The sequence below is a fragment of the Ochotona curzoniae genome, unplaced genomic scaffold (genome assembly GCF_017591425.1).
Source record: "Ochotona curzoniae isolate NIBS_2020 unplaced genomic scaffold, NIBS_Ocur_1.0 contig_430, whole genome shotgun sequence".
NCBI lineage: Eukaryota > Metazoa > Chordata > Mammalia > Lagomorpha > Ochotonidae > Ochotona > Ochotona curzoniae.
This window is the reverse complement of record NW_024466219.1, coordinates 10,457,907-10,473,205: the sequence shown is the minus strand read 5'-3', so window position 1 is coordinate 10,473,205 and position 15,299 is coordinate 10,457,907. Positions and strand designations below refer to the sequence as shown.

General features: G+C 39.5%; 1 long non-coding RNA gene across 1 annotated transcript in view; it reads left to right on the top strand.

Annotated features, from left to right (window-relative positions):
* The first annotated feature begins 12,260 nt into the window (after nucleotides 1-12,260).
* The window catches only part of LOC121159931, a 50,439-nt gene continuing 47,400 nt past the window's right edge, over nucleotides 12,261-15,299 (top strand). Inside the window, exon 1 of the long non-coding RNA XR_005884464.1 lies at nucleotides 12,261-12,481. This is a non-coding gene — a long non-coding RNA (uncharacterized LOC121159931). The remainder of the gene's footprint in view (nucleotides 12,482-15,299) is intronic.

The window sequence follows — 15,299 nt, the reverse complement described above, 5'->3', positions numbered from 1 at the left end:
TATCTATTTACCTCCTTTCACAGACGAGACACAGTTTTCTACATGAATTGTTTGCTTATGATGTATAGTATTTACCAGTATGATAAACCACATTTCATGGAGAATTCAGCACTTTTGGAAGTTGTGTATTCTTTAACATGCCATGGGTTAGAATTTCATGAATAAAAATTACTAAAATTAAATTCAGACCAGCAGAAGATAACTGCCATCATCTGTTGAAAACTTATCATTGCCAAAGAAATCACTCTCAACATGCACAAAAGTTTGTAAATTGCAATTTGACCCCATTGTATAAATTTCAATAGTCATCTGAAACATCCAAAGAACCCATTTAAAATAATTATGTTGATTCTAAATTGTGTATTCAAATGATATGTTCAGATCACAGTTTAGGAATATGACAAGAACATATGCCACAAAATAAAGATGAAAAGTTGGCTTGGTTATCAAGCCTATTGTTAATTTTCAAATGTAGGTAAGGAAAATTTACCTCATTAAAAGAACTAAAGTTAAAAAGACAAAAATTGTGTGACTGTAACTACATAGTTACCGTATTAGAGGAAAATTAGCCTTTATTACAATGTGAGTTGTGTGGAATTCTTTTAAGATAGAAAAATAGATGTCATTCCCCATTAAAATGAACCAAATGCCTTATTTGGTCAAGGCAGCATGCATAATTTAATTAGATGCTCTAATATTCTGGAAAATGGTATGAAACGGCAGCTCAAAAATGTGGAGCAGTCCTGAATTTTAGATGCATTTAAATAAATAGTGCGTGTTCCTTCAGAGCACTTTCCAAATAATGTCACTTCTGCTTTCGCTACAAAGGTGTTTTAGCAAATGTCCGCTACTCTAAATTCACAAGACACAGTAAGTTCTGGAAAAAAAATGGAGGCCAGAGTTGAAGGGTGCAGAGCTTAATGGGTTTTGAAACAAAACCTGAAGAAAGCAAGGCTTCCAGCAATCCTGACTAGTGGAACCACAGGGATGTGGGTTTGCAGAGTGCAGAGCATGGTAAGGAAACATCTTGCCCACGGAGAATTTTTTCGGGGAAGAGAATTTTGATCTCACAGTTGCCTCCGTGAATGTAAGCTAATCAGACAAGTGATGTCTTACTATTTGCAATACTTGGACAAATCTCCAATTAGCACTGCCAATCTACTTTAGATGAAGTATGTCAGTGTCACTGGAGTTCCCCCCTCACATCTGGGGAATCTTGCTTAGCCTTGGCTCAAGGAAAGGTTCAATGTGTATGTGAATTTAGATGAAGAAACAATATTGATGAAAAGAATCTAATGGCACCAGAGAACCTACAGCAGATCAAATGGGAAGTCGTAAGAGAAGCTTTTTCAGAGCAGTGGTCTTAATAGCTTTGATATCACTGTGTTTATTTTTTATTTTCTGAATGTAACATGTTTGGGAATTTGTTGACCCTTATATGTAGTGCCCCATATATAGTTCACATAATGTAATGTGTACAACCCAACAAATTAAAAGATATATAAGAATCAATACTGCATTTGTTAAAGTATTTACTTATTACTATTTCAGAGGCAAAGTGAGACAGAACAACAGAGTGCCCATTCCCTAGTTCACAACCCAAATGCCCACCAAAGGCTGGAATGGAAAGCTGGGCATGGTGTTGTAGAAAACGCCAGGATGTACACCATCTGTGCACATCTCTGGCTTTGCACCACTCTTCACTCTTGCTAAAGATGGACTGTTTTAAATCCTGCTCTGTATCCTTGGGGAAAATGAACTTTTTATGTAAGATGAAATTAAAGCTCTTAGTCGCTGTTTCAGTTCTCCAAAACAAGGAATTTGATTAAGTGAGCTTAGATCAATTTCTGAATCTGAACAAACACATGGTGGCTGAGCTAAAGGAATGTGGCCATCCCAGTTGCAGACATGAGAATGAAAAGTGCCTCCAGATTTTACTAGAAAAGAGATCGTAGAAAACCATCCAACAGATACCCACTATGTTTGCTTACTCAAACTGTTGGCAGAAATTCTGCCTCCAACAAGAAGAAATAAATGCATTTCTAGTTGATTCCAATGGCTCTCCTTGCTGCCATTCCCAGATGTGCTTTCAAATGGCTTTCTCTGGCTTGAGCCAATGCATGGCTATTGAATCATACAGTTTTCAACATAAGTAACAATTCTACAGTCATGTCAGTTCCACCCGTCCTACCCAGACTGAACTTCAGGTTTCAGCACGCTTCACTGCCGATGATGCCCACCAGATGGTTGTTCTCACCCACATGGTCTCAAGAATATTTTGTTTTCATTTACTTTTCATTCCTTGATTCCATTCTCCAAAGCTAAAGAGTACACCAGGAATTTTCAAACTAACCATCATCTTTTGAACTAACCAAGTGATGTGGCTATTACTCTTGCCTTCAGTTACACTGCTTTTGAAACCAAATTGACTTAACAACCACTAAGACATACAAGCAAGAAAAAAGAAAATAGTTTAGGGAGATGGGAGAGGAATAGCTTTTTTTCTACTTTAAATGATTTTATTGTCTCCATTATATATTAATTTCAGACAAGTCCCAAAGGATTTCTTTATACTTTCAATATCTGTCAAGACGATCTCTAAGATAGTACATCTAAGAAAAAAAAAATTTCTAGCTCATATTTTCACTGCTTATACTAAAACTTTAAAATTTCAAGCTTCACTGGTGGAACTTTCTACTTAAATTATTAATTCAATTTAATTTAAAATTTCATAAGTTATTAAAGAAGATTGCATGTGAGTAGCCGATTTTCAGATTTGGCAAGTTCTAATTCCAGGCAGTGCTAATGTGTAGCCTTTGGGTATTAACTTTCCTTAAGTAAAGCATGAAATGATTTCTTTGATCCAAGACAAAATGTGGACGACAGATGCTTTTCAAAGGGTTTAATTAATTGTCTCAATTTTAGACCACCCAAGAATTAGAAACAGAATTGGAACTGAATATATAGCTATAACCTCAGAAATAGCAAAGTCTGTTTTCGTAATAGAATACTTCAGTAGAAAATGTGGTATGGTTTTGTAAAGCCATGCATTCACCTCCATGAAGATGTTAGAGTTGCAGAATAAGCTAGTGTTTTTCATGATTTTTCTTGTATATATTTTTACAGGGGCAGTAAATCAATTTCTGAAAATTAATCAACTCTAAGGTATTGTTTTTGTAAGTTAAGTGACAAGTCAATAATTATTATGACTTGAAGAATATTTTTGAAAATAACAGAAAAGCCTTTGCAAAACAAAAACTCAGGAAGCCTAAAAAATAGTGATCAGAATTTTTTTTGGATATATATGTACAGTTTCCTAAGTAATATTAAAAGTAGTTCAACATTAGGCTCAGTGTGGTGGCCTAGCTGCTAAAGTCGTCGCCTTGAACGTGCCCGGGATCCCACATGGGCATTGGTTCTAACCTTGGCAGTCCCATTTCCCATCCAGCTCCATGCTTGTGGCCTGGGAAAGCAGTTAAGGATGGCCCAAAGCCTTGGGGCCCTGCACCTGTGTGGGAGACCCAGAAGAAGCTCCTGGCTCCTGGTTATGGATTGGCCCAGTTCCGGCTGTTATGGTCACTAGGGGAGAAAATCTTTGGACAAAAGATCTTCCTCTCTGTATATTTGACTTGCCAATAAAATAAATAAATCTTTAAAAAAAAAACAACAAAATAGTTCAACATTGGAATTTCTCTGTCTCACAATCCCTTGCTTTATTGAACTTACAGCATGAATTGGTTAAGTTCACCTTATGTGTGATATCATAAGAAACAATTTCCAAAGTCAGAATGGCATAGAAAGTTATTTGTTGTGTTATTTAATAATCAAAATCCCAGGTGTGATAGAAAGCATTGCCTCTCAAAGTCCATAAGCCTTAAGTTTTCACCACTGGCTACCGGAATGTATGCATGTTTTGCTTAAGTATTATAACTGGTGCTGTTTTAATACAACAGTGTTATGCAAAACTGCTCATAACAAATAAAATATTGAGCAAAAGAAGTAGCAGATTGATTTTGAGTAAATTACAGCATGAAACAGCAAAAAACCAAGCTATCATACTTTGTTTCTTATAGTTATTACAGTTTTGGGGAAAACATCAAAAGGTAGTAGAGAGTATAGCACAGGCAAGGTTGTAGGTGAGAGACAAACGTGATGTCTTAAAAAGAAGTGGAGAACAGCAAGTGAGACTTGAATGGCAATTGGATCAGGTTATATTCAACTTAATTTCCATGCACTATATTCTGGCTGTATATGGCTGATGCAGACATAAGCATTGCCGAGTCCTTTCTTTAAGATATCAGTTGAAATTTAGCAACTAGATGAGGTGCATATGGTCAAGTTACAGCAGGATAGCACAAACCTTGCAGTGAGAGATTAACCTCTAAAATTATATCTTAAAGTAAAACTTCTATGTGGTTTCCATATCCTTGCTAGCTTAGCATCCAGGCAAATCAACAGTATATGCATCACCTAGCAGACTGTGAGGCATGCAAATTTGCAGACCTACAGATTCAGATCTTAATAAGGCCCCATGCATTTCATGAGCACATTAATGTTGAAGGAACATTACTGCTTGGTGAGTAGGTATGAGATCGAAAAGAATGTATTGAGAGGTAAATTTAAAGACTAATAAAATCATTGTTCTTGAATATAAATAGAATTATGTGATTGGATTCTGAGCCTAAGCGATATTGATGCATTGTTTCAGTAGATTTAGTTCTAGAGCTTAGAGTATCTGCTCATAGGTTTCATGCTATCTACGTAGCATTGGAAATTGAGGTGATGAACAAAAGCAGACTACTCCTCCTTTTTCACATGCTGGCAAAAGGGCAACATGAACCTGTAAAACTGTTGAGTTTCTGACTTTGCTCTGTATCAATCATGTTCCTTTGGGGAAATACTGTGTCCCAGTTGCCGAGCTTTTATTTGTAGGAAGTGTGGCCATGCTGCTCAAGCAAGTGGACAATAAAACAAGAAACAGCATTCCAGTTATTTGGAAGTAAAATAAACTCAGTAAAAGATTTGTCTCCTGAAGAGTTCCACAAAGAAGCAGGAGGCAGGCTCTCAAGGAGGTTGGCTCAACTCCCTGTGATGTGACCACATACGCTGATGTGAGCTCATTGAAAATTCAGAATGGCTGGGAAATTTCCTGCTCAGATAGCTCCCACATTCATCTGATCCCAATTTTCCCAACCAAGACTCAGACCACCCATGACAAACAAGCGAATTTACTACCAACAGTTATGACAAAAACAATTTTCACTTAAGTATGTGAACAGCATACATTTTTATATATCCCTGCCGCCCTCAGAACAGAAGCTTGAGACCATGTTAGAAATCTTAATCCAATAAAGTGTTTGCATGACTAAGACACAGACCATTTTTTTGCTGTCATCATATTTTTTTAAAAAAACGAATGTTTATCTATGTATTTATTTGAAAGACAGAAATACACAAAGACAAAGACAAAGACAGACATAGAGATGATCTTCCATCTTTATGACCCAGTTAGGGAATCCAGTGGGAGTTAGGCTTGTCCAAAACCAGGAGTAAGGAGCCAGAGACTCCATGCAAGTCTCCCACTTGGATGGCAAAAGCCCAAGCACTTAGGGCATCCTGCACTACTTTTCGCAGGTGCACTAGCAGACATCTGGATAAAAAACAGAGCAGCCGGAATTCCAGCCACAGCTCGCTTAGGATCCTACAATCACAGGCAGGTGCTTTGCCCACTATGTCATAATACTTGCCCCATGTCATCATGACTTTAAAAATTGGGAGAGCAGAGAGTTGACTGTGTTCCTGTGCTGTGACCTTCCAAAACCATCATATAACTTCCCAGGTATCAGTTCTTCTATGTGTATCAACAGGACAAGTTTTGTACCACTTCCCTCGTTGTATTTTTGTAAGTAACATACACAGTAGTGGAGTATAGAAAAAACTTTGGGTTGAGTCAAACGCTGCATAAACATAAAGGATTGTTCCTAGTAAGTGTATTTTCTTAAATATGCTATATATTCTGGAGTTGCTTAATAATATGAAATGGAGGACATCCAAATCAACCATCAATAACATTCATTGTTCAGTATATTGTGTTTCAGAAAATTGAATGTAGAAATTGACATTTTTAATTTAGTAGGAAACATCTTTACGGAGCAAAAACATAAAATTTTAAACTCCATTTGAATAGTACTAAACAATGATTTGACTAAGCACACTTACCCAGTTGGTGCTGTTCACAGTGGGAGAAGCCATCACTGCGAATGTCCGTAACCCATGGCAGAATACTAATCCTAGTTCAGTGTCTCTCCTCCCCATCCAGCTGCCTGCTAACAGTCCTGCGAAAGCAGCAGAGGATGATCTGTGCCACCCACAAGGGAGACGTGAACGGAGTTAAGAGTTTCCTGGCCTCTGCCCAGACCGGTCAGTTGCTTTGGAGGGTGAACCAGTAGATAACCGACTGATCTCTGTCTGTATTCTCTGCAACTCTCTCCCTCTTCCTGTCAATCTGCTTTCCAAATAAGTAATAAATCAATAAATATTCTGAAATGCATGTAAACACAACTTTGAAAGATGGAGTAAAATGTATAATATTAAAGTCAAGTTTTTGGTTATTTCCATTTTCCTTGTTACTACATTTAAGCAGTTTACCCAATTTTGTTTATTTCAGCCAATTATTTTGTAAGTAAGTATAGTTAATCACTGTTATACATAATGTTTTCAACAAATATCAGCATCAACATATTCTGATTAAATTGTACATTGGGGCCTGGCGCGGTTGCGCAGTGGTTAAGGTCCTTGCCTTGCACGCCCGGGATCCCATATGGGCGCCGGTTCTATCCTGGCAGCCCTGCTTCCCTTCCAGCTCCCTGCCTGTGGCCTGGGAAAGCAGTCGAGGATGGCCCAAGGCTTTGGGACCCTGCACCTGTGTGGGAGACCCGGAAGAGGCTCCTGGCTTCGGACCGGCATAGCATCGGCCATTGTGCTCACTTAGGGAGTGAATCATCGGACGGAAGATCTTCCTCTCTGTCTCTCCTCCTCTCTGTATATCTGACTTTCCAATAAATAAATAAATGAATCTTAAAAAAAAAAAAGGAAGAAAGAAAAGGACATTGTGTGTTTTATTTTATTTGTTTCTCTTTTATTATTATTTCTAATATATTTTTATTTTGAATTATGTGGTACAAGTTCATATAGGCTGGGATTCCCCCCCTACTCCCACCCCAGACAGATTTTCCCCATTTTACAACAAAGATCTTGTCCTTCATAAGGAATCATAATTCTATCAGTCTCTTATTTAAGTGTAATAGGACATGGTGTGTTTTATGTTTTAAAAGCCAGCTTCTATTTAGAGAACAAGCTGTGGTTGAATGGAGCACCTGAACAGAATCAGAGACGAGAGAGAAGATGACTGCCAGGAGGCATCTCAAAGATCACAGTGGTTGGGATGGGCACAGGAGCAAAGAACATGTGAAAGGCAATTATATTTAGCATCTGTTTTGAAGATAAGTCCCATCATATTCACTCAACTGCAATTATGCAGAAGAGAAAGAGAGCCACAGCTTATGATTGCTTCAGACTGAACAAGTGCTTGAACGAGGGTATTTATTAACTGACCTGCGGAAACACCTTGCAAGAAACAGAATGGTAAAAAAATAGAAAGTCAAGAACACAAGAATGCCTTGGGACTTGACCGATCTCATTTTCTGTAGTTCTTGTCATTCTTGTAAGTTTTGAAGATCTTCCTTTTACAAAGCCCTGGAAAGGAAAGAAGCTAAGAAAGCTCTAGATCTTCTAGAAATTCTTTAGACTACCATGACTAATGCTTTTGTGTGATAGGGAAAAAAATCAGCCAAGTCCCTCTGAGGATGTGGGTGGAAACAAAGAAGAAAGATATGTGATCCTTTCCTCCTTTGTATCCTAGGACTACCAGTTCTCGCGGGAAGTTTTTGCAACCATTGGGTAATGGGGAACCCTAGTGATCCCCAAGTACTACTAAAAGATTCAAAATTGTGTGAGGATAAATCTAGGGGCCCACGTACAAGTAATGTGTAATATCATTTGTGAATTGTGGAACAGAATGAGATCTTTTCATGCTTTGTTTGTTGGTTTGTTTGTTTTTACCTGGATAAAATAAGGGATTACCCAGTAAGACTCTTCAGGGGCTTTCCGGTATTGCTTCAAAAGCAATGGGGTCTACCAAAGGATTCTAAATACAGGAGTAACATAATCTGGTTCTCCTTTTAAGATAGATATTTGAATGCAATTTTGAGAAAGAACCGTACACATTGAGTGCTCTATCTTGGGCAAATGTTAAAAGCAACATTTCCATTGTAATGAGAAGGTATTAAAAATGAATCCACAGATCAGAGAGTTGACTGATTCTCCTGATTATTAGAAGGCAATGCAGTCTCACAAGAACAAGAGAGTGGGATAGATAAAACATTGGATTAACAATTTATGAAAGTGATAAAAAAAAGAACTGCACAGAAAAACACGGGTCTTCCAACGAGCATCATGTAACTCCTCGTGTCTGGCTGCTGTGAGCTCAGGGTCAGAGCCAGCATAGACTTATGAGACTTGGATGCAGTGTCTGTTAGAATGCCCAGTTGGAAAGTAGCATTGAACACAAACTGGATTTTGACTGGTGAGTCGGATAGGGTAGGGATGTCATTGAAAAAAAAAATAAACCTAAGAAGGTGAGGTTATCGGCCATTGTAGGAGACTATGAAACATGGTACTAGAGAATAAATTATAATAAATAAGAAATTAAAAAATAACAGACATGAAAAAATTGAGGAACAAAAAATATTGGTGATATCAAAGAATTTGAAAATCTAGTGTAGTGATAAGTGTTAAAAGTATTGAAGATGGTGGTTAGATGTTAGATGGCTTAATTGTTTATGGGTTTGTTTGTTTTTTTTGTCCTTTAGCTAAATAATACTTTTTTAGTTTTTTATATAAATTTTATTTTTAATATTGCTTACATAGTTGAGGTGGATACACACCCATGTGGACCTTGGATTGGGCGGGAAGAGTCAGGGTGTGGATGAAGGCAGGTAGGACAAATGTTTCAATTCTGTTTCTACTTTCATTTTTTTTTTCTCCTGGGAGAAAAAAAGAGAGGCAGGACCTTGTCAAACTATATCAGCCTTAGATATGGGGGACAGTCATTTAATGACATCTTAGAGACCTCGGTGTGGGGAAGAAATTTGAGTGGTTTTGATATTTCCAAGATGCTGTCAGTTTCATTGCACCAGGTTTGAGAAAAATCTTTTCAAGGTCTGTTGGCTAAAGTAATCTACCTCAGTGCATCCACAGATTCCGCAAAGCTTGGCAAGGAGAGTATCCAACCTGTTCTGTTTTCCATCCTCGGACAAGGCACTCTGCATCCTCTAACGGCCTAGAAGAGCTGTCCGTCATGTGTCCTGTGTGCATCTGGCCTTGCTGTGCACTGCATACAATCAGCAACTGAGGAGGCCCACACCCAGTACATGCATTCCAAAATTGCACCATGTGTCTTGTGATTTTTCCTGTGGCTGAGGTTTAAGGCTAGGATCCAGTTGTGGAATCTCCCTAAGAAACCTCGTCTGGGGTGACCTCAGACTTAACTCGTGTGTGTCAGCTAGCACAGGGTTAGCTTTGGTCTGTCACTTGCACCAGCAGATGGCTTAATTTTACAAGTGATAAAAGTGTCTGGACTCTAAGGAATGTGCACATATAGGGGCAGTAGAAAAAATGAGGCAGTCAGTGAACTGAGGTGTTGGGTGGTTGAACACTTGTGAACCTTTAATTAAGTGGGATCTGACAGGGCTCAAAAGGAGGAGGGAGCCTGGCAGTCCAGTGTTGTGTCAACGAGAAGAACTGAAGAGCTTAGCAGATGATGGTGTGCAAATACTGTGACCAGGGGGCCTGGCCAGTGTCAACTGCTGGATGTGATTGATGTAGAAAGGTCTGGGGACAGTCCGTAATCTTATAATGATTTTTGCCTACTGGTTTTCCAGTGTCAGGTTTATATCTTGGGACTCTATTTTGAAATCTTTAAGCATTATTAACTTTATTAATTTCTGATCTGTTGAATACCAGTGAATAGACCAAGATTAAAAAACAAATCACTTACTTCATGTATTGTATGATAGACTTTATGATGTATTCATAATAATGTTGACATATAACGTCGTCCTTAAAATATTTACATTATTATATAAAAAGCATATTTGATGGAAATATGGATAGCAAAAAAAGCCACATGTAAGAGTTGACCTAAAAATGTTCTCCAAGGTAAAAATGACAGATAATTTAGGCAACTGAGTGCCACTTGTGAAGAGAAAAAATTCAGAAAATAAGACTAAATCTTTTCTTTAACTCCACCCAGGACGAGCTTAACATATTCTAGTTTAACCCATCCATCTCAGCCAGCCAGCCTTGTGAACTTTTGGAAGCGGCTACGAAGATGTAATCACACTTGCTTCATTAATTACCGCTAGTCCACAAATAATTGATACAACAGTAGAAACCATGAGCTGAAGCTCATTTCAATTTGTGTGATTCAGGCTGCAGGTTGCGCTTTGTTCAGGAAAGTTCCTGAAGACTTCTGACATTTCCCTGGCTCAGATGGAATTTTAGACACCACGTTTGAAAGGGCTAGTGGCTTCTTGTCTATCTCGTGTCTCAAGCTTTCACCAGGCTTATGGCCTAAACTGGTGCCCTGCAAGAGTGTGTTTCTTCAACAAAGGTAGAAGTTCTGTGGGTGCAAGGCTTTTCTAAAGCATCCTGTGGGAGCCCAAATAGAACCAGAACTCCGAAACCGGCTTCCAGTCCTGTGTGTGTCACTTTGTGATGTGATCCGAATCTGAGTCAAACACATTAGATGACCACAATGCAATCTATGCTTATGCTAAAATATTCAAGTGTGTTGCAGCAATAAATAAATAAAGATAAATCTTATTCAATAGCAGGATATAAAATAAACGTGAGGTTATGTGGATCACAACCCATTGAGCCTTATATCCTCATCTATGAAGTGGGGATAATAAAATAATCAGCTAATGGATAGTGAGTGATACGAGAGGAAGGGATCGTTAGTTGGCATAAAATATAAAGATATCTGCAATTAACATCCGTTGCTATTTTGGAAGGCATACCTAGTAGGAAAAGTAAACATGGAATCCGTCAGAGACAGGTTCAGATCCAAGCCCTGCTGTGATGCTAGGACATCTGAGCCACCACCACTGAGCAATTGGTACTGACCCCGTCACATGCCATGGTGATTTGGCCAGACAAAACCAAAGGCCTTGCTGGGGCGTGGAGGAAGGGCCAAGGCTGTGCAAGGCCCTTCGTTTTCTGTGCGTAGCTGAGTATCTGGGCTGGGAACACAGCGAGTATTAGAGCCCTTCTTTCTCACCTTTAACCCTGGAAATGTGGGATATGGTGATTTCTAAGATAATATAAACCTATAAATCTTCACACACACTTAAAATGCAAATGAAATGCATAATCTAGGAATAACTGAAAAGCACCTGACAGTTTGGGGATGGTCTGTATCACAAAACAGGGATCCATCCATCCAAGGAAGCCGTGAGTGGAAAACTGTGTTTCCTTTCTCCTCCATCAGCAGAAACCCCCTTTTTAGTGAAGTATTATTGCCTTTCAATCTTCCCAGAGTTTTTGTCTTTCTCTCCCTGATTTCCATAAACAGCAGTGAAGCCTCAAGAAAGTGATTTCTGTGTCTGGTGTTGCTTGCAAACAATGCCACCTATCAGTTTAGAGTCTGCAATAAAGCCTGTTGGATTATCAACATAAAATGTGAAAAATCATCATTGGAAAAAAAAAAGTCTGTGCTTCACAGCACGTCTGAGTTCCACAAAGGAACGTCGTGATCATTTATTTTCTGTCACCTCTGAAGTTCAGAGGGAGTTGAGGGCGAGCAATGCTTTCCTGACAGGCAAACCACAGAGTGAACTGCAGGACAGAGGAATAAAAAGGGGGAAAAAATCTTGGAAAAGCTCAGCTTCCCCCCCGCCTCCCACCAGTCTCTGGGAAAGATGACTTCAGCCCCTTCCTGAAGTAATTCTGTCACTGTAAAGCTTGCAGTCATTCTCGCACACATGAAAGACAACTGAGCCCAGAGGAGGATCTAGACGCTTTCAGTTTTAACTCTTCACCAATAGTGGAAAAGGCAGAATGCCTAAGCTGTGCCTCAGTGGCCAATAGGATAGCTGTGTGTCTCTCACATGACTCGCTGCCCCTGTCTTTCACATGGGCTGTAATTTAGTTCAATTCAGAACTGCAGATAGTACAGCTTCCACAGGAGCGAGCGATGCCGCAACACAAGGGGCTCAGCTCCCAGTGACTTTATGAAGCACTTTTCCGCCTTGCTCGGCACCAAAACAACAATTCTGCACCTGCACCAGGGACAGCCTCGCAAAAGCCGCAGCTCTGCCTCCGGGAACAAGGAACTAGAGCAAATAACCATGTTGAAATTGTGAGTATACCTTCCTTTCCTGAACTGTGCTGGTTAAAAATAGTTTTATGTCAGAAGCATCAAAGACGCGGAGATTTTTCTCGCGTTTGCTTCTCTGCGAGTGTGAAAGACGGCAAGAAAATATTGCAGGGGCAATTGTTGCATGCTTTATTATGTGAAAGAATTGAAAATAAAAGTCAGGCATTCCACAGGGTAGCTGCAGGAGGCTGCACACCGGAACATTGCTCCACTGAACTGCATTGTTCCTAAGGAGAAACGAAGGCACATGCATCTGTACTTAGTTCACTTCTTTCTGCTCTTAATGTCTAATCAGATTTGATCTGTCCCCAGGAAAATAAAAGGCAAACTTTGCTGACTCCACTGACAAGGGCACTTAGACTTTCCCAGACAGCTGACAGTTATTATAATTAGCTATGAAAGACGGCGAGGACACTTGGAGGCAAATAGCTCTTAAATTCTGAACAATGGCTTCAAGCCAGGGCTTTCCTTCTATTTATTTATTTTTTTAACCACCTCTTTTAATTTTACAATAACAAAAGAGACTGAATTGATTTCAGTGTTTTCAGCCACAAAATGCGAAGAGAAGTCCTCCTAGCACAGAAGGCGACAGGAGTGTTCAGCGGGAAGATAACAGGAAAGCCAGCCTTCCGTCTTTGGATCAGCCCTCCGTGTATAAAGATTTTTTTTTCTTTAATTCCTATTAGGGTGGAGTGAGGATGTGGGGGTGGGGAGCGAACATGGGGAGGCTTCTTTACGGAAGAATGCTAGAAGAATACAATGATTTTCATTTTCGTGCAGTAAGCAAGCAGAAGATATGATTAACACCCAAGTTGCATCCATGGTTAAGATTTTTTTATGGAGTTGTCTATAGAAGCAGGTCATCAGGAAGGTTTTGTTTTTTCCTTTGCCTGTAAGATGATCGGAAGGAAATGGGAGAAAATGTGTGTGTGCCACTGCTTTCTTGTAATATGCAGCTAGAGTAATCTAGCAATGCATTATGCCTTTACTTCTAGAATCATCCAGATCCTTAAAAAGTTACAAGCTGAGTCTCATTGGAAATCAAAAAGCAAATCTGACCATTGTGATTAAGACTGATGAAGATTTTGAACGAACAATGTTTTCAACAAAGAGTTGGGAAGAAAACATTGCCCTCCTCATTTTTAAGAGAATATTAACTCCATCAATTATTGAAAGGAATTATTCAAAGGCTCCAGACAGAACTAATTACGGCCTAAAGAGAGCTGCCAGAGCAGAGCATGCATTCTAATTATAAAAGTCCAAGATGTTAGGATCATTTTTTTTCAGGGGGACTTGGGCATACAATTTCGCATAATCTTTTAAAAATACACCATTTTTTTTTCTTTGTCTGCTCTCCTGTTATCTCCACCTCCCCCACCACCGCCCACTGTGTGCTGAGACACCTGAAGGCTAGACATAATGATCAACAGAGCTCCAGCCTGTCTGGACTCTGGCCAGGTTTTTTTTTTTTTCTCCCCCCTTCTACAATCAAGGAGCTTGCACGCAATGCATGCCGAGCCTATTCCAGCGCTCTGTGCAGATCCGGGATGGAAGTCTTACACATACTGCGGAAAGATTAAAGACAACAATATCCCCTTTCTCTTACCCTACACAGCCTCAATTTTTAACCCTTTCACTGCTTTCAAGACCAAGACGTCTCCTCCTTTCAAAGGCAGGTCTTGGAAGATCCTGCAGCCCCTGCACCATATTACACACATGCACTGCCTCATTTGCTGGAGAAAATCTCATCTCCAAAGATCCTGTTGGGATGTTTTTGAATTAGCAGTGTGCTAACTAAACAAAACATAATTCGCTTGTGCTGGGATGGCATTTTTGAATGAACATAAGCCATATGAAATCTGGAATAATTCAAAGGTCTGTGGAAAGGTTCGTGCAAGCCCTACAGAAGGTTAGATGCCAATTCTGATCATGCTGCTTTTTTTTTTAAGCCTGCCCTAAAAACACTCATGCAGCACATGCACCCCCCACTCCCACACACTCACACACATATGTCTACTCAAGACACACTCGAGACACACACACACAATGAGCCAGGCTATCATATCGTTATATCACGAGAAGCACAGGTTAGCTGGTGATGTCATCATACATAAATTTTTGCCTTTGTGGGCAGCATTTTCAATCACCTAATCACCAACGTCTGCTGGGTGTGTGCCAATCGGAAGTTCACGTGTTTGTGGGGTTAACCAACGCCCACAGGAAAGTACCATTTTATTTGTAGCTCTGTCTTGTCACGCTGTGTCTTTGGGGCAGTATGGGTGTGTTTATCGAGATGTGTGCAGTTGGGCAGAGTTTCTGGTTCTAGGAAACCTTCTCTGTGTGCTGGTTGACCATTTTCAGAGGTGGCTCAGTTTCAGTCTGAATAGGGTACAGAAAGGGTGAGCATTCTGGAATCATCTGGATAAAAATGCTGCAATATTGATATTTGTGATGACCTGGGGCTTCTTATTTGCTGTTTGTAATTTTGTAACCTTGGAACCATTTTAACTGTTGACTTTCACCTAAAAGGAAGAATAAGGTTGTACAAGTGACTTAGAAGCAGCATTCTTTCCGTGTGCTCTTAGAGGACTGCATCCTTGAATTAGATGATAGTTGGGTTCATTTTCTGTGCTCCGGTACTGTGTTTCCATTGGTTTCTTAATTCTGTGGTTCTACATGCTATAATTGCTCATCAATCAAGTGTTGATACTTTTTGGTAATGTGCATATTTCAGTACATTATTTTATGCCTTTGAATCCAACAAAATTTAATGCCCTTAGCAAGAATATTACCAAATTTT